We start from the raw sequence: 27,188 nt of genomic DNA on the forward strand, positions 1-27,188 counted from the left end.
GACTTACATCATTTGTCCTTATAAAGGTGTCAATCTGATCTGACCAGAGATAGCGAAACATAATAAATTTAAATAAATATCCAGGTGAATACCAAATAGTTTTACTTGTATTTGTAAACATATCAAGTCATTTACTGGTATTAATTAAACTGGATGCCGTAGTCAGATTGGTCTTTTCCAGATCTCTCTGTTATTATTATAATAAAGAAATCTGGAAAAAAGCCAATCTGACTAGGGCATTCAGTTTACTTATATATTAGGCTGAAATGAAAGCTGCATAATTTGTAGGGGTGAATCTTGAAAATATAAGAACATATATTTTACAGTGGTACAAGATTCTGTATTTTATTTTAAATAATTGAGGATTTTTTTAAAACAATAATCTTTAAAATAATCCAAATCTACATTATCTGCATTGAAAAAGACCGCCGATTTAATATATATATATATATATATATATATATATATATATATATATATATATATATATATATATATATATATATATATATATATATATCAATCAGTTTGGATAAATAAAGTTTCGATTTTTATTCGACAAATAAATTATAACATATAAACAAATAATAATTCTTCAGACTCCGACGTACATAAGTTTGTATCTTATAATTTTTCAGTTGTTTTTTTCCAAAGACACATTTTTAGTACAATCTTGTCTTCAAAAATTATTTAATAGATTTTTATATTAAAAATAGTCATTTATTACAAAGCGAGCGAAAGTATTTGGAAATGCTGTTTATGAAATTAACTTTCGGATTATTGTATTATTGTCCTAGCTGTCGTTTCTAACAAACTCCTTCAAGCATGTTAATGTGTGGTTCGCTGTCTGCTGCTAAAGCTACTGTCCGATATTCACCCCGGTAATGTGGAGTTCGTTTGTTATTCACTCGCCTCTATTGTCATTTTTAAGTATCCCCCTTTCCGTAACTTGCTTTTTGTATTTTGACGTTTTCTTTTATTGTGGTCAGATAATTCTTGGCCTTATGAATTTTAATCTCTCTTCTCTTATCTCATCACCTCCTACATATGATGGACTAAAAATTAATTAGATTGTTTTCGAGATCACACCGAAAGTGTTTACTGCAAAACCTGTTCCAGTAAAAACGTTTGCCTTAAACGAATAGCGCCAAAATTAGCTTGGTATGCATTGCTAAATATGTGGGATACCCGTCTAAGGATAAGTTTATATTTTGAGTTAGTAATAGGCTATTTTTTATTGAGATCGCTTTCGGCAAGATATGAAGCTTAATTGGAATTCTTATTGAGATGAGTAATTCATATTATGAATCCGTTTATTTATTGCTAAATATTATCCTCATCTTCTAGTTGTTGTGTCACGACGTTTCGGCCAACCATTCCTCTGTCCTTCCTCGGGTAGTTAACCGCGACGGCATTGGAGTGGACATAGACGTTGACTCTCTACGGTTCCACGTGAGAATCGTCTGAAGGTAACGGTTTTAATCCTACCAAAAGCCGGACAGAGGCTTAGTTGGCCAAAACCTGGTGAGACGACAACATCTCTGGAAGTCAGTAATTGCTGAGAATGGAGTAAGAGAATTCGGCGTTCCTATTCCGTCGCGGTTTACCACCAGAAGAACGACGGAGGAATAGTTGGCCGAAACGTCGTGAAACAACATCTAAAAGATGAAGGCTATAGTTCGAAATAAATAAACGTATAAATCGGGTATGAAGCCTATGGATGTTAAAGACTTAAATCATTTGCAAAGTAAAACACAATGTAAACGATAAATGTTAGATGGATTGGTTCTGCACTCAAAACAGAAATCCTCATCTTTTCGTAAAAAAACATAGCTCATACTATGAAAAAACGAGACTATAATAGCGTCGACAGTCGCCAGGTTTTTGGAGATAAAGGCGCTGTTCATGTTCTGTTCTCTTTTTATAACTAAAAGATGCGGGTCGGAAATAATTTTGATCAACAATAAAAAAAAATACTATATAAAAATACTATATATGATCGAAAGATATAAAAATATTGTTTGAAGGTGTTGTGATTCACATTAATTTTCCTAATCAGCATATATATCAATATTTACAAAGGAAACATCCTTTCAATTACTGTTGAAAAAATTATGATGGACGCTCTCATACTTTCAAAATATTATCTTAAAGCGTGGATCAGAGTATCAGCTGACGCTCATAAAAATTTCAAGCGTAATTATTTGGAATAAAGCATGAACATATTAAATTATCAATCTATATAAACGGAGCTGATGTTAAAACCCTTTATTTAACATTCACAGAAATCAAAGTGAACCAAATTAGCTGTTGTAATATTTATTCAGTAGTAAAAAACTACTTCAAATCTGTAAAAATTCAGCAAATAACGTGATAACAAATACATAACCATGATAATTTAACAACATTCAAATTAAAGAGGAGGATAATTTCTCTCACACATAAACATTCTACAAAAACTAACCGTACGCATTATATAGTGGACATAATTTTTTGTACAAATTTATACATTGTTTACAACTTATATTGTGATCGTCAAGAAGATAAGTTTAAATCATTATTTCAATAATAAATATTTAAATATCTACATACCTACCTTGCTTATCGTAAACAAAATGTCCAGTTACTTTCACGAATCAGACTCTGCACTCTAATCATCTTTTACTTTTTGACAGAAGATATTAACTTGATGATTGTGGCGTGAGCATATAAGTGTACATCATCGGACTTCCGTTTAATTTCTTTAGTTTTGGCATTCATTTTTATAACTTAAAATTATTTAATGATAGATATATTCGTACGTACTCCTGTAGTAAGACATATATTCTGTTGTCTTGGTGTTCAAATCCTTTCTATAGGACCATGCACGTATATATAGAATGAGTGAGAAAAGTTCCAACTAATTAAGATAATTGTAATCATAGCAAATTAAGATATATATATATATATATATATATATATATATATATATACAGAGAGAGAGAGAGAGAGAGAGAGAGAGAGAGAGAGCAGGTTGGTTACCTGCTTATATGCCATTTACCCCTTTTATTTCATTTGCCTTCAAATGAAAAAAGAAAAGATTTGCAAAATATTTTTTTACGCCTAAGCTTGAGATCGCAGCTGAAATATATATGTATATATGAACATAATATTGTTTCTTAGAAAAAGAATTAAGTTATACATGTATATTCCCGTGGGTCTGTTAATATATTTGTGGTATTTTCACCTGAAAATAAATGAAGTTGTGAGCTGTCCATTTTTAAACCCATGAATCAGCTACATGGTAAGCAGCTGGCAATACCCGTTTTCTGTTTAACAATTTTAGTAAATGTATATTGTAAAATTCTCTTGAATAACTCTTGATTTTCCCACAAAGCATCAGCTTATACCAGTTTATATTTTGTGATATATTTATTAATTTTTTTTCCCTTAAGAATTTAAACATCATACATTATTTCCATTTGGTAATTATTTTATTTTTGTATACTACCTTCCTTTCTTTGACAGTATATATATATATATATATATATATATATATATATATATATATATATATATATATATATATATATATGAACAAACAGTTAATAAAATATGTTAAAATACACTTTGAAATGACTTAAAAACATATTTAATCTGAAAAATAAAATAGATAACTGGATAGACAATTTTATAAATAGTAATTCTTTAATATTTATAATATATTTTAATTTTACCATCTTGCATCATTTTGGTAAATTTAATTGTAATTTTTATTTTATTTTATATATCAATATATATATATATGCGTATATATATATGTATATATATTAATATATATATGTATATACATATATATATATATATATTCAAAGATATATCTATCTATCTATTTCTGTATCGGTCTATATATATATATATATATATATATATATATATATACATATATATATACATATATATATATATATATATATATATATATATATATATATATAGACCGATACAGAAATAGAGATAGATAGAAATATTTATGAATATATATATATATGTATATATATATATATATATATATATATATATATATATATATATATCGTATTTTGTATGCAAATTACGATCCTGCATTTTGCTAGTTCGTACCCTCTGATGAGAAGGAAAGTATTTCTTCGAAAATTCGCGTACTTAGGACTATCCACTTATCAAGTCTTTCCTTTTTGTTTTAACTCTTTTTCAAAGTGGTGTTTAACATTTTTTATTAACTGTTTGCTCTTGTATATATATATATATATATATATATATATATATATATATATATATATATATATATATATATATATATATATATAATACTACTACTTCCTTTACTCACATAAATTAATATACGAAATATAGATTTATGCGTAAACTTAAAGTATTTACTTCAAAAGTGCTCAATATGTAGGTAGAGCTAGTTAGTAATTTATAAAATATATATGGCGATTAAGCATGAAACGCCGAATATTCAGTGTAGCTTAATCGCCATATATATTTTATAAATTACTATATAAATAAATATATATATATATATATATATATATATATATATATATATATATAGTGATTTAAAGGTTATGAGAGTTTTGTGAAGCGTGAAAAACGCTTTCTTTTTGTATTTATTATTTTTATTGTTATGTTTTAGGTTTCAAGCGGACCTCCTTTCTTGGGCACAAAAAAGTATGGAAATGAAAAAGAAAAAAAAACACAGTTGAAGAAGCTGGAGATTTGTAGCGTGGACACCATTCATTCCTAGCAATCATGTGCGAAAAAGTTCACGTGAATCATTTTAGCCGTTTGTGGAAGAAGATTGTGTTTTTAAATATTTCTTTAATGTTGCAACGTAAAAGCGTGTAAATCGAACGGCAAAAATGAGAGGCAATTGATTTCAATATGTATAATGGAATAGAAATGAAATTGTTAAACGTTATAAATAATGTAATTATTAGTTACGAATAATAATAATAATAATAATAATAATAATAATAATAATAATAATAATAATAATAATAATAATAATAATAACGACACTACTGAAGAGGGCAGAGTTAGAGACAATGTCGGCTTTTTTAATGGTGAGGAAATTCCGTCTTTCCCTCAATTAAGATGGGAGGCACATAGATAAATAAATAAATACTACTACGACTCCTCCTCCTCCTCCTCCTCCTCCTACTACTACTACTACTACTACTAATAATAATAATAATAATGAAATAAATAAACTTAATATTAGTTAATAATTAAATGAGAATACAAATAGTCTCGTTCCCGAAGGAACATTGTCTCAGTCCCGAAGGAATTCTCTTACACAGATCGAGGATAATATCAGAGCAGGTACTTAAATATATGTGCTTTTGGCTCGAAATCCACGCTATGTGTATTGATAATAAAGACAATATATATAAAATAATAATAATAAAAATAATAATAATAATAATAATAATAACAATAAAAATAATAATTATAATAATTATAATAATAATGATGATAATAATCATAATAATAATAATAACAATAATGATAATAGTATACATAATAATAATTATATTTAAACCATAGACCAATAGCAGCTTTTACATAAAAAAACATATGCATAAGGGTGCATATATATATATATATATATATATATATATATATATATATATATATATATATATATATATGCATGCACAATTAACACCCATATATACGCATACATACCAATATACAGTCATAATCAACGACCATATATATATATATATATATATATATATATATATATATATATATATATATATATATAATATGCACCCACATACATACTAATGCATATAATAATAATAATAATAATAATAATAATAATAATAATAATAATAATAATAATAATAATAATAATAATAATAATATGCATAAACAGAAATGCACGAATGCACACACATACACGCATATATATCCATACATATGTATATACATAAAATGATATATACAGGTCCAGGAATGCATACGTGCACCCATATGCATACCCATATGCGCACATGTACACACATACCATATAAACATATAAGCACATACACATGAATATATATATATATATATAAATATATATACATACATATAGAATATACAAATACACATACACATAAATACACGTATATACATATACATACATATACAAATATATAAGCATAAAACAAAATACAAGACCATGTAAGGCAGCACAAAGATGGGCGCATCAACATAATTACGCATTGCATGGACAGGAACGTACATACACATGTACACACATATACATACATACATACATACATATATATATATATATGAAATATAACACCATATATGTACATATATATGTATATATATACACACATTCCCATATAAACACATACATACAAATATTTATATATATATATATATATATAAATATATATATATATATATATATATATATATAGCAGCCTATGCACATACTTATATAGTCGAACACAAATGTCAATTACTATTTAAAGACATATATAATATATATATATATATATATATATATATATATATATATATGTTTACAGCTAACTTTATTCCCCTACTTACTTTATTTTATAAACTCTCTTTATTTTATATATGTCTTTAAATAGTAATTGACATTTGTGTTCGACTATATAAGTATGTGCATAGGCTGCTATATATATATATATATATATATATATATATATATATATATATATATATATATATATATATATATATGAAAATGGTGCAGATAGAAGGTAAGGTATAACGAAATAAAAGTAGTAATAATAATAATAATAATAATAATAACAGTAATAATAATAAAAATAATAATGAAGATAAATGAGGTAATAATAAGAATAACAAAAGAATAATGCATGTGTTAACTATAAAACGAAAAGATGTAATATACATATTTAAATCAATATAGAACAAGAACAGTTTAATACATACGTATAAGTATATATGTATGTGTAGGCGATTGTGTTACTTAATTATTTTTTGGAGTATTTGTAGAATTTGAGTTGGTTAAGGTATGTGTTATGACCTGTCTTATGAGTGTTTAGTCGGATGATCCATTGTATTTCTTTTTGTTTTCGTATTATTGTTGATGGGAGATTTTAGTTTATTAGGAGGAATCTAATATTGTCTATAGTGTGTCCAAGTAAATTGAAGTGGTTTGCTAGTGAGGTGGGAGATTTTTTTCTGATTGTCGTCTTATGAATTTTTTGGCGGATTCGAAAACGTGCCAGAGTTTCGACAATATATCCTCATTGCTGCAAATGGAGCATTATATATAATATATCACGGTAGAACTGCCACATGATAGACTCGGCGGTTTCATGTGAGTGTTACATTCAGGTATATTGAATAGTGGTGTGGTATTTAGGTGTATGCATATAATGCATCGCGGTTTATTGCATCTATAAGTGCTATTTTGTTGTGTGTCCTGTGTGCGTTTGCAGGTGAGTAAGGCTAAGAGATTGGGTGGTTGTTTGATCGCATTAATTGGTGGAAGGTGAAATATAGACCTAATAGTGGAGTTATTTTTTAGGTCGCTGTAAGTTTTTTTTTTTTTAGGCGCGTTGTAATATACTGCATGTGTTTGCCGTGGTTGAAAACCATTGGGATGCGTTTGTTACTGTTTGTTTTTGTACTGGAGAAGACGGGGTCTGTCAATTTTATTAGATTTTATTGCTTGTTTAATGTACTTAATGGGATATTGATTATTGATGAATTTTTGCTTAAGCTTTGTGATATGGTATGTGTAATCCAGGGGGTCGGAGCAGATGCGTTTTATTCGTATGCATGAACTGTAAATGATAGTTTTTTTTAGGTTTAATGGATGTTTGCTATAGAAATTTCGGAATGTCTGATTGTCAGTGGGGTTGATATAGAGGGACGTAGATAGTCTATTGTTATGGGATATGATATTGATGTGTTCGTTGAAATCCTTTTGATGTGTTAGTCCATGTGGTCATACGAAAAAAATATCATCAATGTATCGGCAATAATTGAACGGTTTGAGGGGGAAGGTTTCAAGGGGTTTGGTTTCTAGCATATGCATAAAAATTTTGGAATAGCTAGGGGCCATTTTAGTGCCCATGTCGGTTTCTTTTATTTGAAGATAATTTTGATTTTTAAATTTAAAATTGGCATATGTGAAGGTGAAGTATATAAGCTTCCAAATGTCTTCTATTTTGTCGTTGGGGTATTATTGTGAAGAAGGAATATTCTAAAGGCTTCTACTCCCCCGTCCTGAGGGATGTTAGTGTATAGAGCTGATACGTCTAATGTGACTAAAATAATTTCTTGTGAAATATTGTCTATTTGTCCAATAGTGTTGAGAAGATGTGTGGTGTTTTTAATATAGGTAGGGATGTTGGGTAACAAGGGGGTTAGAATTTTATCTATATGCATACTTTCGAGCCAAAACCACATACATTTAAGTACCTGCTCTGATATTATCCTCGGTCTTTGTATGAAACATCCTTCGGTACTGAGACAAATTTCCTTCAGGACCGAGACTATTTGTATTCTGATTTAATTATTAACTAATATTAATTTTATTGATTTTATTATTATTATTATTATTATTATTATTATTATTATTATTATTATTATTATTATTATTATTATTATTATTATTATTATTAATTTATTTATCTATGATCGTCCCATATTTATTTAGGGAGAGACGGTATTTACTCACCATTAAAAAAGCCGACATTTTCTCTAACTCTGTCCTCTTCAGAAGTTTTATTATTATCATTATTATTATTATTAGTAGTAGTAGTAGTAGTAGTAGTAGTAGTAGCAGTAGTAGTATTCATTATTCATTATTATTATTAGTTTTATCTCTTACTCACGATTAAAAAAACGACATTGTCGTTATATCTGCCCTCATCAGTAGCTTTATTATTATTATTTTTCATAACTAATAATTACATTATCTTTACCGTTTAACAATTTCATTCCTATTCCATTATACCTATTGAATCCAATTACCTCTCATTGCATCTAAGATTGTCTATAGTGTGTCCATCTAAATTGAAGTGGTTTGCTAGTGCAGTGGGTTTTTTTTTGTCTGATTGTCGTCTTATGATTGTTTAGGCCGATTCGAAAACGTGTCAGAGTTTCGCCAATATATCCTCCATTGTTGCAAATGGAGCAGTATATGTAATATATCACATTAGAACTGTCACATGTATGACGCGGCGGTTTATGTGAGTGTTACATTCAAGTATATTGAATAGTGGTGTGGTATTTAGGTGTATGCATATAATGCATCGCGGTTTATTGCATCTATAATTGCCATTTTGTTGTGTGTCCTGTGTGTGTGTTTGCAGGTGAGTATGGCTGAGAGATTGGGTGGTTGTTTGATCGCATTAATTGGTGGAAGGTGAAATATAGACTTAATAGTGGAGTTATTGTTTAGGTTGTTGTAAGCTTTTTTAAGGTGCGTTGTAATGTTATGCATGCGTTGGCCGAGGTGTGAAATCATAGGGATGCGTTTGTTAATTTTCTTTTTTTTGTACTGGAGAAGACGGGATTTGTCAATTCCATTAGATTTTTTATGGCTTGTTTAATGTACTTAATGAGCTATTAATTATTGATAGATTTTTGCTTAAGCTTTGTGATATGGTGTATGTAGTGTAGGGGGTCGGAGCAGATGCGTTTTATTCGTATGCATGAACTGTAAATGATAGATTTTTTTAGGTTTAATAGATGGTTGCTATAGAAATTGAGGAATGTCTGATTGCCAGTGGGGTTGATATAGAGGGACGTAAATAGTCTATTGTTATGGGATATGATAGTGGTGTCCAAGAATGGGATGGAGTTGTATGAGTGTTCCATGGTAAATTTTATATTGTTATGTGAATTATTGATGTATTCGTGGAACTTCTTTAGGTTGTTTTGTCCTTGTGGTCATATGAAAAAAAATATCATCAATATGTCGGCAATAATGGGACGGTTTTAGGGGGAAGTTTCAAGGAGTTTGGTTTCTAGCATATGCATAAAAATGTAGGCAAAGCTAGGGACCATTTTAGTGCCCATGGCGGTTCCTTTTATTTGAAGATAATCTAAATTGTTAAATTTACAATTGCTATGTGTTAGGATGAAGTATATGAGCCGACAACTTTCTTCTATTTTGTCTATGGGGAAGTTATTGTTAAGGAGGAATGTTCTACGGGCTTTTACTCCCTCGCCATGAGGTGTGTCAGTGTATAGAGCTGATACGTCTAATTAATAAAAATAGTTATATATATATATATATATATATATATTAGTAAAATAATTAAATGCCTACATACACTACTGTTTAATTCCTTCGGTAATCTGCAGGGCAGGGTGTCACGATTAATACCAGTTCATAGGTTCGAATTCGGTGTAATAAGTCATCTTTTGCTTGCTTAGCAAAGACCGCATTCATTGGGCTACACTTAACCGCGAGAAATGAGGTTTATATGATGCTCTAAGCATAAAAGCTTAATTAATTGACTTAATTCAACTGAAAATGCTTAACGATAAAAAAAACGACTTTCCTTAAGGGGCTGACATGATTATTTACTACATTAATTAAATACCGACATACCCTAGTGTTTAATCCTATATATATATATATATATATATATATATATATATATATATATATATTTATTTATATATATATATATTTGTATAGTAAGTTATAACTTACTAACTAGCTCTACCTACGTATTGAGCACTTTTGAAGTAAATATTTAAAGTTTACGCATAAATTTATACTTTCATATATGAATTTTGTGTGAGTAAAGTAGTTATATTTGTATAGTATGTATATATATATATATTTATATAGTATATATATATATATATATATATAGTCATCCACATACAGTACTGCTTCGTTGTTTCACAGCTCATCAGTGCGGCTAGACAGGCAACTACCTCAAGCCAGGATTGAACCCCGACCGTTTGTACGGCAGTCAAGGCTCCTAACCATTACGCTATTGGCGGCTGCTTGAACGAGTAGTGAGTTTAACGATGTTTTGATATCGTCTGAAATACCTCCGCTCGATTTGTTTACACAAAGAGCGTCGCTTATATGCTAATGGTAATTCGTGTTTCACTTCTCAATATGCTCAACTCAAGGTGAGGAGCACTATAGTCATCCACGTACAGTACTGTTTCGCTGCTTCACAGCTCATCAGTGCGGCTAGACAGGCAACTACCTCAAGCCAGGATTGAAACCCGACCGTTTGTACGGCAGTCAAGGCTCCTAAACATTACGCTATTGGCGGCTGCTTGAACGAGTAGTGAGTTTAAAATGCATTACACCCACATAAAATAATACAATATATATATATATATATATATATATATATATATATATATATATATATATATATATATATATATTGTATTGTTTTATGTGGGTGTAATGCATTTTATTTGTGTTCACATATATAAAAAATAAAACGAGGTAAATTCTAAAAGAATAACATGAAAGTAAAAGCACTCATTCACTAAAAAGAGATAGTAAGCATTCACTTATTATTTGGTATTTTCTCCCTTGTTAAATTGTTTTGATCTGTGTTCTATTCTTTTTTTGAAGGAAATCAAGATGTTTTCCATAATAGCATAGACAAATGCGTTTCTAAATTCGTAAACAACATTCTGCCTGCAATAAATCTTTTTTTGTAATCCCTCTGGAATTTGAAGTGACTTTTTGTATTTTTCTACGGCTCAATTTTCGTTGTGGATTATTTTAGTTTAGGCACTAAAAATCATTATAGTTTTAGACGAGCTCAATATGTACGAAAGGTGAAATAAGAGAAAGAAAACCATGATCGATTAGACTCAAATATAAAACTTTACAATGATGACCAAATCTAAAGAAATGCGAATTAAGATACTGTGCGTCATTGTATTGTATGCACGGTGTATGTCATATTGTTTCTGGTTATTTTAGTGTTTTATGACTATTATTTAAAGATTTTATCTGTTACGTATTTACATGCAGAAATATTGACATATGTATGGGAGAGAACCGCCGACTGTCAACACGACGGTTTTAGGTTCAATCCTTGGTTTGGGAGAGATGCTAGTCTAGCGGCACTGATGAGTTGTGATACAACGAAACAGGACTGTATTTTAAGCCCCCCACTTTGGGTAGAGAACAGTCGTTAATAATCTTACCCGCTACTTAATTGGCTGAAAATGAGAAGCTCGTTGTTTGTTTGATTACGAACAGGCTATTTGAGCACTATAAAAGTGGTGGCGGGTGTCTATTTAAATGTACATTCCGACGAGTTATTTACGGGCGTCGATTCCATAGTCGAGGGGGAGAACTGCCGACTGTCAACACGATGGTTCTAGGTTCAATCCTTAGCTTGGAAGAGATGCTAGTCTAGCGGCACTGATAAGTTGTGTTACAATGAAACAGGACTGTATGTCGATGACTACATATATATATATATATATATGTATATATACACATATATATATATACACATATATATATATATGTATATATATATATACACACAGTTTTTATATAGATCAACTCCACAACTTAAATTATTTAAATTAAAAGAAAAAATACCGCGTCCATAAAAATACAAGTTAGCGGCATCCTGTTGGATTTATAATATATATCTAGACAGGTTTTCGATTATTTTCTATACATTTATGAATGCTGAATTAAAATCAAGCAACAAATATATTTTCATTAATATTAAAAGGGAAAGATTGTCTAATTTTTATTTCTATCATGAGTAGCTGATCACAAGAAAGCAGATAACACTAAGTAAAAACGCCATACAGAATAGAATAGTAAATGTAGATTCTATGGACACAAAAACACGGACGACTAAACCACATAATGAGCAAATTCAGTAAGCTATTACTCTCATAATCTATAAGCATTTAATTTTATTTCTTTTTAAATTTCATGAGTCCTTATTCTTTCTTAATAGTACGTAGAGGAAATGTTTAAAAAAAAACATTAATTTCATGATAGTTTCTGTGCTATTAAGCAGGTACTGTAAGAAATTGAACATGTTAACATGATGAGCGCACATAAAGGTACGATTAATAATATCATGCAAGTTGAAAGAGGGCATTTTTTGCAATTTATTTATATGTCATTTAGTTATATTTAACATACGTTTACGTTTAAAATAAATTTATCATTTCATGCTTTCTATTTAACAATTTATTTAATGTGTAACAGTTCTATCGTTAAATCATATTTTGTATTTATTAAATTTCCATAAGATATGTAGGTTTATGCAGCACTAATATGAAGCATGTTCAGAAACGTGCGTATTATCTTCTCTATATTAATAACATTAAGTCCTTTTCTCCCTCTGAGTTTTTTCTTAATAAGATGAAGACACCAGCTATTTCACGCAAATGTGATATACACAAACTGAAGCACATTTCTGTGGTGTGCTATAGGCCTATTACCTCTGCACTTGCTCGATAATCATACATTCCTATATTTCTCTGGTAAATATATGAATGGAAGTTGTAAAATCTTTTCTCTCTATTTTATTCTTCATCTCCTAGCTCCCCATTTACACCGCCGCTTCATCGTTCACGAGGGACTAATACGAATGCACACCGATTTCGGGTTTTGTAGTTGCATACCAAAACTGAAATGCTTCTTTTTGCGGGAAACGCACCGCGCATAATTATGCATTGCTTGTTTACAATTTATTTCGAAAAACTAGGAAAAAAAACGATTCTCGCCTTTTTTTGGTGATTCCTTTTCTTCTCTTTTTTATTTCATTACCAGATAATATGTCCTTTTCTTTTCCGGTAGTTTCGTTTCGTTCGATGCTTTCTTTTTCTAGTTCTGTTTTTCCGATTTCAGAGTTAAATAATGATTTTCCCGTTATTGCATTACAAAATGTAAACTGTCAAATTTTCACGTAAAGCGATTACGAACGTTTCGTTTCTTTCATGTTCCCTTTTTCCGATTTCATTGCGATTGTAAACATTGTTACGATATAACTCAAAGCAAAATTAATTTCGTAACCGATGCTATTCTTAACACAAACAAGGTGTTTTCTTTTTTGTAATTTTAGCTTCAATATCTTAGGTCTTTTCTAATTATCTTTACTAATTATCTTGGAATTACATTAAGACAACTAATATTTATCTCTCTATAGAGTTTTACATTGTCAATCCTAACCGAATGGTTAATTGTAGGCATAGACCGATTCATACCATCCAAAACATTCCGACAAAAACTTAACAGCCAGCCATAGTTCTTCCCTGAATGTGCTGCTGCCATCTCGCACAGAAATCACTTTTTCCATGGTTACTAACATAATAGATGTACTGAGACTAAAGCCGCTTTCAGGACTGCCAGCAACCAGTGTAAAAGAGTAATAAAAATGCAAGAAAACTATATGCTTAGTCTGTTTAATCAAAAATAGCTGAGCAGCGGCTTGGTTCCAACCAGTTCTGGTAAATAGCAAACAGTGTATTGAATAGACGCGTGCATTCTATTCCAACTATCATCAAGGGACCTGAGGTCATCTCGTCAGCACCAGGTAAGGCCAGACTATTTGACAAGAACTTTGCAGCTAATTCTACCCTATGCGACAATGGCCATCAACTCCCTGTATTTCCTTCTATAACAGACAGCACACAATGCAATATACAAATATATGTGCGTGAGGTCGCCAAGATAATCAGGAATCTTAATTCCAGTAAAGCAACTGGCCCTGCCGGCATTCCAGTTATAGTGCTGAAAAAGCTCCAACCAGAACTTGCCCCCATACTTACAAAACTGTTTAAGCGTTACCTTAAGGAGAAGAGCTTTCCAACACTCTGGAAGCCCTCATCAGTATGCCCTGTATTTAAGAATTCAGGTGATAAGTCATCTCCCTCTCAGTACAGATCAATAAGTCTCCTGTGTGTTATGAGTAAGTTGTTTGAATCCATATTAAATAAGGAAGTAGTCAGCCACCTCAGCAGAGAAAACCTTCTTAGTGACACCCAATATGGGTTCCTTTCTGCTAGATCTACAGCAGATCTGCTAACCGTTATATCTCACAGGATTAGTGAATCTCTTGACAAAGGAATCCTTTCTAGGGCAATTGCTCTTGACATATCAAAGGCCTTCGACAAGGTATGACATAAGGGTCTACTTCACAAGATTTCCAGCTACGGTATAACTGGAAATGTTTTCTCAATCATTAAATCATTTCTCTCCGATAGGCTCATAAGAGTAGTGGTCGATGGACAAAAATCAGAGGGCTGCAGTATTACTGCTGGAGTCCCTCATGGGTCAATCCTGGGCCCACCTATCTTCCTGGCCTACATAAATGACCTCCCTAAACACATACTTAAATCATTCATTGACATCTATGCTGATGACACAACCATCTACGGCAACACATCAAAGGCTGTAAATGACAAAGTTCTCTCTGCTTCTCTCTCCTCTGATCTGGAGCGCGTGGTTCAGTGGGGGGAAGACGTGGTTAGTTACCTTTAATGCATCTAAAACCAAACTCCTATCCTTACATCATAAACGCTCTGATCCCCATCTGGCATCAATTGAAATGGATGGCTCTCGGCTTGGGGAGGTTCCATGTTTCGATAAGCTTCTAGGTTTGACCTTTACTCTTGATCTGAAATGGAACACGTACATCAAATCTGTTGCCAGTACGCTGGGAAAATGGTGGAATCCTTCTACCGCTCCAGAAGATATCTCACTACTGATGAAATTCTCTATCTGTATAAAAGCCAAGTACGTCCAAGGATGGAGTACTACTGCCACATCTGACAGGAGCTGCTAAAAACAGCCTACCCTGCCTTGACAGTGGGGGATGCCCTTTTCTCCTCCCTGCAGCCTCTCTCTCACAGAATAGACGTTGTGAGCCTATTTTATCGTTATTTCCATGGAAAGTGCTCGTCTGAGCTCCAATCTCTTGCCCCCCTCGCCAATCTTTCACGAGAAACACCCGTATGTCTGAAACTACTGTCAATAATTTTCCCCACTCTTAATCTGTGCCTAAATCCAAACGTAGATTCAATGAGCAGAGCTTTTTCTCAGAAGTGCCGGATTGTGCAACTCTCTTCCGTTCACCTATTTCCCACCTGAATACAACTTGGATGTCTTCAAATCCAACATAAACAAATTCCTGACAAACGCCCCCTTAAGTAAGACACTCTATCAAATCTCCAATACTAATGATTACTACAATACTATCTCATTGATTACTGTACACGCAATAACCTTTATCCCTGAGTGGCTTCTGGGCCTTGATAAGTGGTGACCTACATGTAAAAAAAAAATCTTTAAATTCAAATTTAAACTGATTTGTGCGCTGGCCGTGAAAAATTCCTTATAACTTTTTTCCTCATGTGCAGAAACACTTTCTTCCAGTGGGGTAATTATGTTTTGTCCTTAATCTTCAAATTTCCTATTTCAGTCGCCTAAAATACTTAGTGTGAAAGGGGCTTAGGGATTTCTGCATAGAATGATATGCCAGCAGATTATTAATTTACGGCAAAATCATCTTTCACATTCCACATGTCAACCTCTATAGATTCCCGCGTATGCTGACACGGTTACGGTTATTCAGAAAGCCGTTCTTAACCCGGGAATATTTAGGCTGTCTATTCCGAACCTCGTTTAATTGGGCTTTTTTTCGATTTCATTAATGAGAACGGGTCAGTTTTCCATGGAATATTTTTGGTTATTAAAAACAGATTATCACATGACATATTCATCAGGGTGTAAACTGGGCGAGTGCCAGTTGAAAGCCGAAACAAAACCAAAACATTTATTGTATAATAATTATTCAAAGTATAATTGGACAAACAATTAGTGAGAAATTTATTTATTTTTGGTTTTAACTGGAATCTTTCTTCAAGTTAATATTAGTCGTTATTTATTTCATGATGCTGCCATAACATTTTTCACGTGTACAACAGTTTGTTTTTTATTTGGGGGATTAAGCTTTGCCATAACCTTTCAATTATTATTTCAATCATCTAAATTAGTGTGACAGGAGTTTACGAATTTATTGCCAAACCTTAATATTATTTATAATTAAATAGTATGAACACTAATAAACTATGTTAGGTAATATTTGCATAGAATGAAATACTTTACGGTTGTGGTAAAAATGGAACGGAAATTTACTTTTCCTTCCCTTTTCAATTGGGTACATTATTACATTACGTCACACTAATCGGTCGCATTACACATGTAAACTTCTGTAGGTATTCGGGTATGCTGACAAGAATAGTGGTGCCTACTCCGAAACCCGTTCTTAACATGGAGAGGTTTGTGGTTTCTATTCCGAGACCCGTTTCATTGGAAAAATGACATGACATATTCATCATGGTTTAAACAAGGCGAGCGCCATTTGACAACCGAAACCAAACCAAAACATTTATTGTATAAAAACGTACCAAAATACAATTGGAAAAACTATAATTGAAAAGTTTGCGTAAAATATATAATTTTAATAAAACAATTTGGTAATGAAAGCCACATTGGCTTTTTATAAAATAGTTTTTTTTTACGAATAAATAATTGGAAACGTTATTTTGAATTAAAGCAACTTTGATAGGTCAACAACAAATTAATTTAAATGATTGTTCGTTTTTATAACCGGCAAGTGGGTTATTTTGGGGTATTTATTTCATGCGTCGGCTATAGTCTAACCAATATTTGCACAGAAAGTGCGTTAAATGAAATGGCGTCTCCAATTTCGGCAATAAAGTGTAGAAGCACCGTTATTCTTTGGATTATATTCGTTGGGGGGCACAATTTAAAAAAAATCAAACGGAGCGAAATTTAAGTGTCTCTTCCATTTTTACAACCAACGAATAAATAAGGGGGGTTGATTTACTAGAGGTTTTATTAGAACCTGGACACTTATTAAGATTGTTTTATTGTTGAATTTTTCGCATTTTGGTTACATTTATTATTTTGCAATCAATGATAGCGCGGTTCAAAAATTTAACACAAGACGAAATTAAAAGGAATGGTACTCATGCAATATTTACCCCCCCCCCAATTCCATTTATGGTTAGGGTTCGACCGACAATACCAGGATTCAACGGAGCGTTGTTTAAATGTTGAAAGACTATATCAACATTTTATTTATTTTTTGGCATAATTAATTAATTAATTAATTAATGATGGGGGTATATTCTGATTATTTTCTTAACATCTATTTACAAATAAATAATTTGTATTTTCTCTTCTTTTACCTAACTATTTACAGCGTCCATATAAAGCATTATTCTTTTCTTTTTATAATAAAAAATCCGTTTGCAAAAAGAAATGTTTACTGCCAATTTTCATTTTTAAAAAAGTTTAACTTTTCCTGAAAAGAAAACGTTTCCTCTAATAATTCATGGTAAAAACGTATCTTTTTTGCGGAAAAAAATTGCAGAAAATATTAAAAGCACACAAACAATACAAAATGCAATTTTACTTGAGGAATGTGTTCCATTTTAACAAACTGGGACACAACAACGGATTTCAGCATATAAAAGAAGTTATATTGATGCAAGCATATAGTTAGCACCAATAATTTCTTTCAAAAAGAGACGAAATGAAAGCCACAGTACTATAGAACGTCTGATGACGTTTGAGTTACATCCTGGAAGCATGGGTTATAAATAAATGTATATTAAATGAACGTTATACAGGGTGCCCAAAACCACTGAAGGATTTCGAACTTAAATAGATTCTTTATTTTCTCATATATTTCTGTAACTTTAACACACTCTTAAATTGAGGAAATACAATAGGCAAAAATTGAAATAGCCCATTTCAAGCGTCACATATTTGTGATTTTTTACAACATTATTCATGAAAGATTTACGAATCTCTGGATTGCGCTTTTACTCCATTGTTTTGCGCCGTATCTTTTCCTTCAATTTCTGCAGGGTTTAAGTTTATCCCAACGTCTCTGCAAGTTTTGAAGAAAAGCATCAGGACCGAAATAAGGGAGTTTAATTGCAATCCAGAGATTCTAAAATGTGACATGAATAATGTTTTGGAAAGGGCACAAATATGTGAAGCTGAAAATGGGCAACAGTTAAAGTATATGATTTCTCATAATTATAGAGGTTTAATTTTGTACTGTTTAAAGATTTTTTTCAATGGCTAAGTCAAATTGTGGTAACATTACAAAAACGTATTCTCAAAACTAAGGAATCTATTTAAGTACAAACTTTTTGCTTACGTTTTGGACACCTTATATATGTATTAATACTGAAGGACGCCTAAAAATAGGGATTACGTATTATTTTTAATTGTCCTTCCAGACGATTTGATAATACTCCAAGCGTACCTACTACGACCGGAATTATTTGTGTTTTAGTCACAAGTATACGCCTTATCTCCAAGAGGAATGGAGCATAATTGCTCGACTTCTCGTTCTCTTTCTCTCTCACGTTCCTGTCCAGGGTACTGAGAAGTCTAAAATTGCCAGTTTTTTAATACCTTGTCAATGACGACCGAATTCGGACGATTATGTTCCAATTGCTTTGTCGTTATGACACTTTGTCCCACCATACTTCTATATTGCCATCCTCACTTGATCTTACCTCATCAGGTGCCTCGTCTAACTACTTTCCAGCACACTTAACCCCAACCTTCTTACAGACTTCCCAAAATATCCGGTTTCCCATGCGATCGGGTGTTTTGTGGTACTCTATCTGTGTCAATCTACTACACCCTACTGCAGGGCGCGGAATCGACTCTGAGGCCTTACCACAAATCCCGCATTCTGCAGCAACTTGTTCTCCTAGAACCACTTTTCATAATGCCTGTTCTTGTGCTGCACAAAGAAAAGCTTCAGTACTCTTAACAGATAGCCAGCTCTAAGCCATTGCTATACTCTTTCATAATTCATATCTGCTATATCCTGAAGGAAATGTCCGTGCATTATCTTCTTAGTCGGTCCCTCTGTCCTTTCTCTATCCATAGGTTTCACATATTATGACTTGGTCTAACATACGTCCACTCCATTGGCAACATCCTTGAGCATCAATTCTTCACTTCTAAGCACATGCTCCTTCAGCGACATTACCGCTGTTCTAACACAATCTTTTACACTTTTCACTGCTCTCCCACCGTTTTTTCTCTTCTGATACAACCTCACTACACTACTTCTTATGTGGAATATATAAAACGTTCCTACAACTTTTCTTGTTTTGATATCTATGATATAAAATTCTTGCCAGACCATTCTAAAATTCGCACTGTATCTCAAAATACTGACTCCCCCATGCATTCACCGCTTTCATATTTTATTATTATTATTATTATTATTATTATTATTATTATTATTATTATTATTATTATTATTGTTGTTGTTGTTGTTGTATTTGTATTTATTATCTAAACATTAATACGATAGCGTGGCTTTTCTTTGTGTGTCACGCTTTCCGACAAATTTGTATGTTGATATTTCATTCTGGAGTAGACATTTAATTTCAGAATACACATTTACGAACGCTCCAAGTTTACATTAATTTAGCGTGTTCTCATCGCTATATAATTGTTTTCAATTCTATAAAATTTAGGTTTAATCTTTCAAAAGTTGTAAGCAATAATTGATGTTAAGTAATTCCGTGATTAAAAACGAATCCCTCGGCCGAGGACAACAATTGAGCAGTTATATGTTTTTTTAATTGTTTATTTTTTTACATTTGTTTATTGAGAACGAGAGAGAGAGAGAGAAAGAGAGAGAGAGAGGCTCTGATGTCTTTGTTAAAATATTATTGCTTATGATACAACGTTTAAATGTAAACAAAGCCAAGATGCACATCTCTTATGCAACCTCGAACTTCATGAAAATATTTTACGTTACTAACCAAAACAGCGACAAGTTATTAGCGAAATGAAACTGGTTTTATACACTAAATATTTTCATAAAAACATTAAATCTCTCTCTCTCTCTCTCTCTCTCTCTCTCTCTCTATATATATATATATATATATATATATATATATATATATATATATACATATGGATATATATATACTTGTTTATTGTTATATAAACATGCTCACATCCCGCTGCTACAAATAACCACTTGTTTCAATCAAACAACAGATATCATCAGGCAGCGACTTGACAATTCAAAAGTTCAATGAATAATGACCATTTAAGAGTTAATTCATAAATGTGTATGTCTATGTGTGTAGAAATGTGTTATTATATAAAATAATTATTCATTGAACTTTTGAATAGTCAAGTCGCTGCCTGATGATATCTGTTGTTTGATTGAAACAAGTGGCTATTTGTAGCAGCGGGATGTGAGCATGTTTATATAACAATAAACAAGTATTATCAACTCTTTTTATTGAACACTATCTAACAACCTCGTTGAATTCATTAGTCCATTACTTTTGAATATAAAAACCCCGAGTATATATATATATATATATATATATATATATATATATATATATATATATATATATATATATATATATATATATATATATATATATATATATATATATATATATATTAAATGACAGTTCCTTTTACTAAATGAATTATTTTTATTACAACAATGATTTAACTAAAATAGTTTCATGGGAAAACAGTTTTTGGTACATAAAATATTTTAAACTGTATATTAATACGATTGCGTGTATGCTATTTTCTTTGTCACATATATTTTTTCAAGTGTCTGTCGTTTAATTGTTATGCCTTTCCATTTCTTGTAATGAATAATTTTTACCAAGTATTCTTCATAAGATCTGATTTCGGTTTAGATTTTTTTTTAAATAGTCAACCATATATGAGCCTATTCGTGACCATACTCACACACACACACACACACACACACACACACACACACACACACACACACCCACAGGGACATTCCAAATTATATTAATTATTATTATTGTTATTCTTATTATTATTATTGTTATTATTATTGTTATTAATAATAATTATAATGATAATAATAATAATACTATTAATTATTATTATTGTTGTTGTTGCTATTGTTATTATCAATATGACAATAATATTACTAATATTAACAATATAAATGTAGGAATAATAACAATGATATTATTAACAAAATATGAAAGGTATCAATAACTAGCAGGAGCTCCCCCCCTGGCGTTTACGGGCATATGTAGCAAAACTATTTCATTATAACAAAGATCTGAGACATATTTTCTTGCATATATATTTAGACACATTTAGTTGCGGTTCCCTTCCTGATTATTTTCTATTCTCGGCTGATAATTTCTTAGGCTCATGGGTTTTAATTAAACAATTGAAATGTACTTTGACATTGAATGATGCCTGGATTCTTGTGGCAGTTTTACAAAAACACACGAGAGTCACAGAAAATCAGATATCAGAAGAAAACAGAACAGACTGATTTTAGTAAACATTCAGTAAACAATAAACTACTGCTTGGAATGAAGCATATATATTATTTTATGTAACCTGAAGATAGTGTTAAAAAAACGTTGCAAACTGGAAAATAGTTTTGGCATCGAAAAAAGAATGCGTTTAGGATTTCGTTGAACAAGTTTTAAAAGAACTTAATGAAAATCAAAACAAAGGAGATAAAAACCGAATAAATATTAGAGTAATTATGAAAAAAAAAACACTGACAGTTTGATGATGGAATTATAAAAAAAAATCCAGCTATTGAAGATATGAGAGTATTTTTCTGAAAAAAGTCAAAAATTAAATTAAGCAATACAATATTTATAAGGGTTCATTCAAGCAAGACATAAGATATTTTTTTATTATGTTTGGAAACTTATTTAAATATAATAAATAGCGAGTAAATTTGATTAATGATTCAGGACATGACCATTTAAGAGTTAATTTATAAATGTGTATGTCTATGTGTGTAGAAATGTGTTATTATATAAAATAAAAGATAAAGCAGTCGAACTACACGCACCCATATATATATATATATATATATATATATATATATATATATATATATATATATATATATATATATATATATATATATATATATATATGGGGGGGTATGTGTGGGTGTGGGTGTGTTCCGTTTCCAATATTTGCTATTTCACAATTTAATTTATGTTTCAATGTTACCTAGTTAAACTCTCCTTTGTATTTGCTCAATTCTTTGTAGACACCTCGGTTCAAACAATTGCGAATATTCGATATATGATTTTAAGTTCACAAAATAATAGCGTATTTGCTAATTTAAACTACTATAAAGGCAGCAATATGGTTTATAACATTCTCATAATGTTCATTGAATAAAAAGTCAAACTAATTATAAATGTTTCCTTAATTTTTAATAAATTCGTGTTAGTATGGCCAATAATCAATCAATATACAAGTAACCTTACATATGCAAGAATACTTTGAGTAAAACAAAACCATAGGTTAAACTAATATAAAATAATCAAAATATTAAAATTATTATAATAAGAAAAAGTAAAATATATTAGCACATATAATAATAATAATAATAATAATAATAATAATAATAATAACAACAACAATAATAATAACAACAACAACAAAAGCAACAGCAACAATTACAACAAGCAGGCGCCTTGGGCTTTCATTATCAGGACAGATATAAAAACTATTTAATCATAAAAAATAAAATATCACCTGTGAAAATTATTCAGGGAGGAACCCACTGTTAATTAGCGTAATTATATTTGAAGAAAAGGTTTTGTTACATATAAAATCTGACACGTAAATTATTAAGAACTGAGTATTTTCCTGACGTTGTTATCTTAATTTTACCAGAGAAATAGTTTAGATGTTATGATTTAATTCCCAACGTCTAATCTGCGTGGGTTTCTCTTTGCAGGCTAATAGTTTCTTGTACTCGAATAATTGAAGGTGTAGTATTTTTTGTTGACTATTTAATTGTCGATCATTAAATAATAAATAATTTTATAATAATATAGTAAGTGTTTTTCCAATACTAGATGTCTCTTTTTGAAGATGGGCATATTTTCCTCTGAAAATAACATCTGGTGTTTTACTTTGTCATACGGAATCTAATAAAACATAATTAATTACATGTTAAACCAAACCATTTTTGAATAGTAATATGTTGATATGTTTACTTAAAATGGATAAAATCTATATTGACTTTACGTATATTTCATGTAACTACATATATAAAGGTGATTATTTTTAAATTGTTCACAATAAAACATAAATATTTTATAGTCAATAATATTACTGAAAGCATGCTAGTTTATTAAGTTTAAAGCAGCAACAATATGCTTAAGTGTGGCTAAACGTTCTGATAGTAAACTTAATATTTTCAGCGCTTTGATAATGAAGTCAAAGTCCATAATCAATTCTGACTTCAATGTCGTTAATTTTTGTGAAATCGATTATCATCAGAATTGAACTAAATATTAAGTTCCAATTTTCCCTATCTTAGAGATGAAAAACCAAATAGAAACACAGATATTACGTGTCCTTATAAAGTTTTTTTTTTACATTTTTGTAAAAAAAGATTTTTAAAACTAATGTGCACTTACTTTTTATGGTAAATTAAAACGTATTTAATGACATAATTTTGTGTTCAGAAAATAAATTTGAGTACCGAAAAGTAACAAAATTATTTTCTAAATTATAAAGGGGCACATTTGCAGTTTTACTGGGAATTATTGTTTACCCTCTCTCTGATATTATCGAAAGAAGTAAATTTTATTGAGTCAATAAACTAATGACGAATCTCATAATATATTATGCAAATGTACGATTTTGTAAAAAGAATTCAAGATAATAAGTAAAACACTCATTGCTTTAATATAACAGTAAATCATAACATTTCTGGTAAAACCAGACAAAACGTATTTTAAGCTTACCAAACCGAGACATATAACGAACAGCGAAAAATAACGAGGAAACTTATAGAGAACGGTTAATGTTATTTATTCTCTTAAAGTATGACGGTATTTTTTGTGCGAATGAAACTGACTAACTCATTAAATTTCAAGTGTATAGCTTTTATGAGGATAACACAACGTCTAGCGTCTGAAATACATAATAAAAACTGAAATTCAAAATATCAATTGCCGAATTGCGTGGATAAGGCTTGATTGTGTTAGTTAAACCTTAATGTGATATGCTAACTACAAAAAGTTAAAGACGCCAGAAATAGATATAATAAATTACAGAATCATAGAACGTGGCGATGCGTAAACAAGCTCGCCGTCCTATTTGTTTCTTTATTAAGAATGTTAGCCCTCAGAGATAATAGTGTGAAAATATTTTATTTTTAAAAAGTTAGAATACTAAACAATTAGTATGTATTTGTTAGAAAATTAAGAATAGTGATATATTTTATAATGGGCTTGTTTAAATTTAAGAACTATTGAGATAAAATAATTTAACCGGAAACGATCTTTGTCTACGAATCGTGATGTATGCATCACGTAGTGCTAAACGGCCTACTTTTGTATTAACTCACAACATATGTTGTGGATTAAAGCAAAGTGGTGTTTTTATTGCAATATTGTCATTCAATTTATATAAGAATAAAAAATGCTTGGCAATATGATGAAATGCACGTTTATATTTCGTTTCATAAATGATTTTAACAGAGCTAAAGTTGGTGAACTAATGACATAAATATACTTATGTTATGTAAGCTACAGAGAATTAATCGTGTTCCATTAATCGAATTTTAAAATGAAAATAATTATATCGCAAGTATAGTTTTAACTTGAAAAATGAAATTATTTATTAATAATATATTTTTTGATAGGTGAAACATTGTAGTTGAATGTGTTTTAGTATAATAGAAGAGGTGTTCTTTTACAGAAAAAAAACACCACGATATCGAAGTGATTTTCAATTGAATATGAATGAAGAGAATCGAAGTCATGTAATCAACACAACGATAAAAATGTTGTTAAAATTGAGAGAATGATCTTTTTTTTATCCGAAGTTTAATTAAGTAAATGTTATAAACATGGGCTCAAAAATGTGGTCAAAGGATATGTCCCTCTGATCATTAGGAGAATGGCAGAGGTTTGCTCTAAGCGAGTTATAGTCCTGCTAAAAAAACCTTGTGTGACAGTTTTGCAAGAGTATCATTGCTCAGAATGATTGTAGAAATGGCATAAATAAAAAAAGTGGTATGGATAATTTCCAGAAAAAAAATGAGATAGATATTTTTCTAGAAACATGCGCTATTTATTGGAAGATCGTGTGATGATATTGCAATTATAAAGCTTCTTATTTTATGATTCCGCCCAAATGTATAACAGAGAACATCAACTGGCATAGTTTTGATAAATTAACTTAGGCATTCCCGACCTGTAAGTTACATATCTTGTTGCAGATATTGACGGTGTACGACTCCAAGACAGTTATAACTGTCATGAGTCAGACATAGAGATGCATCATTGAATTCCTGGCAAAGGTCACTAATAAATGATGATAACTATGAATGTTGGTGACTATACAGTAATTACATTCTAGAGCACAAATGTCCATTGTTTTAATTCTACCACTGCTGTTTTCGAAGCTCATCAACCTTTTGAGTTAAACATGGGATGTTTTAGTTGAAACGACCCTGGTATGTAGCGCTAGAAGTTATAGTTATTTGGTCCCTAAATTTAGAGCAGAACATTTAATTAATCTATTCGATATTGGGAAATAATAATCGCCATAGTTGTGTAATAAACAGTGGACTATTATTATCCTTCAAAATTTGTTTGATTATTATTCCTACACTTATATGAATGATTTAAATTTTATGAGAATAAGTTTGTGCAAGCATAAATCCATATCTTCGACCGAACGAAGTTTAGTAACAATGAGTCCATGGACTAATGCTTAATTGATTAAGAGTTCGAACTTTGTTTTATTCCACACACTTTACAACTGTCTATTTACATTAGAAAGGGGGTATTCTTTTAATCATCGTATGCGGCTTCTGTACATATATGTGAATTAAGAAGGGAGTGGTTTGCTCGGTTTAAATTTGGAGTTGGAAACAAACGGCCAACCAGACAAGTTAGCCTTCGTGGTTGTCGTGCAAACAATCTCATGGTTATTTGCTAGAGAGGAGATTATTGATTCCTCATTATTATAATAATAATTTTTATATCTAAACTAAACACAATTATTACTTTTCTAGAAAGTACCAGTAACTAATTTATTCGATTAAATATGGTGTCTGATGATTTCGGTATAT

This window comes from Euprymna scolopes, chromosome 9 (assembly GCF_053919585.1).
Source record: "Euprymna scolopes isolate OS-2025 chromosome 9, ASM5391958v1, whole genome shotgun sequence".
NCBI classification, from domain to species: Eukaryota; Metazoa; Mollusca; class Cephalopoda; order Sepiida; family Sepiolidae; genus Euprymna; species Euprymna scolopes.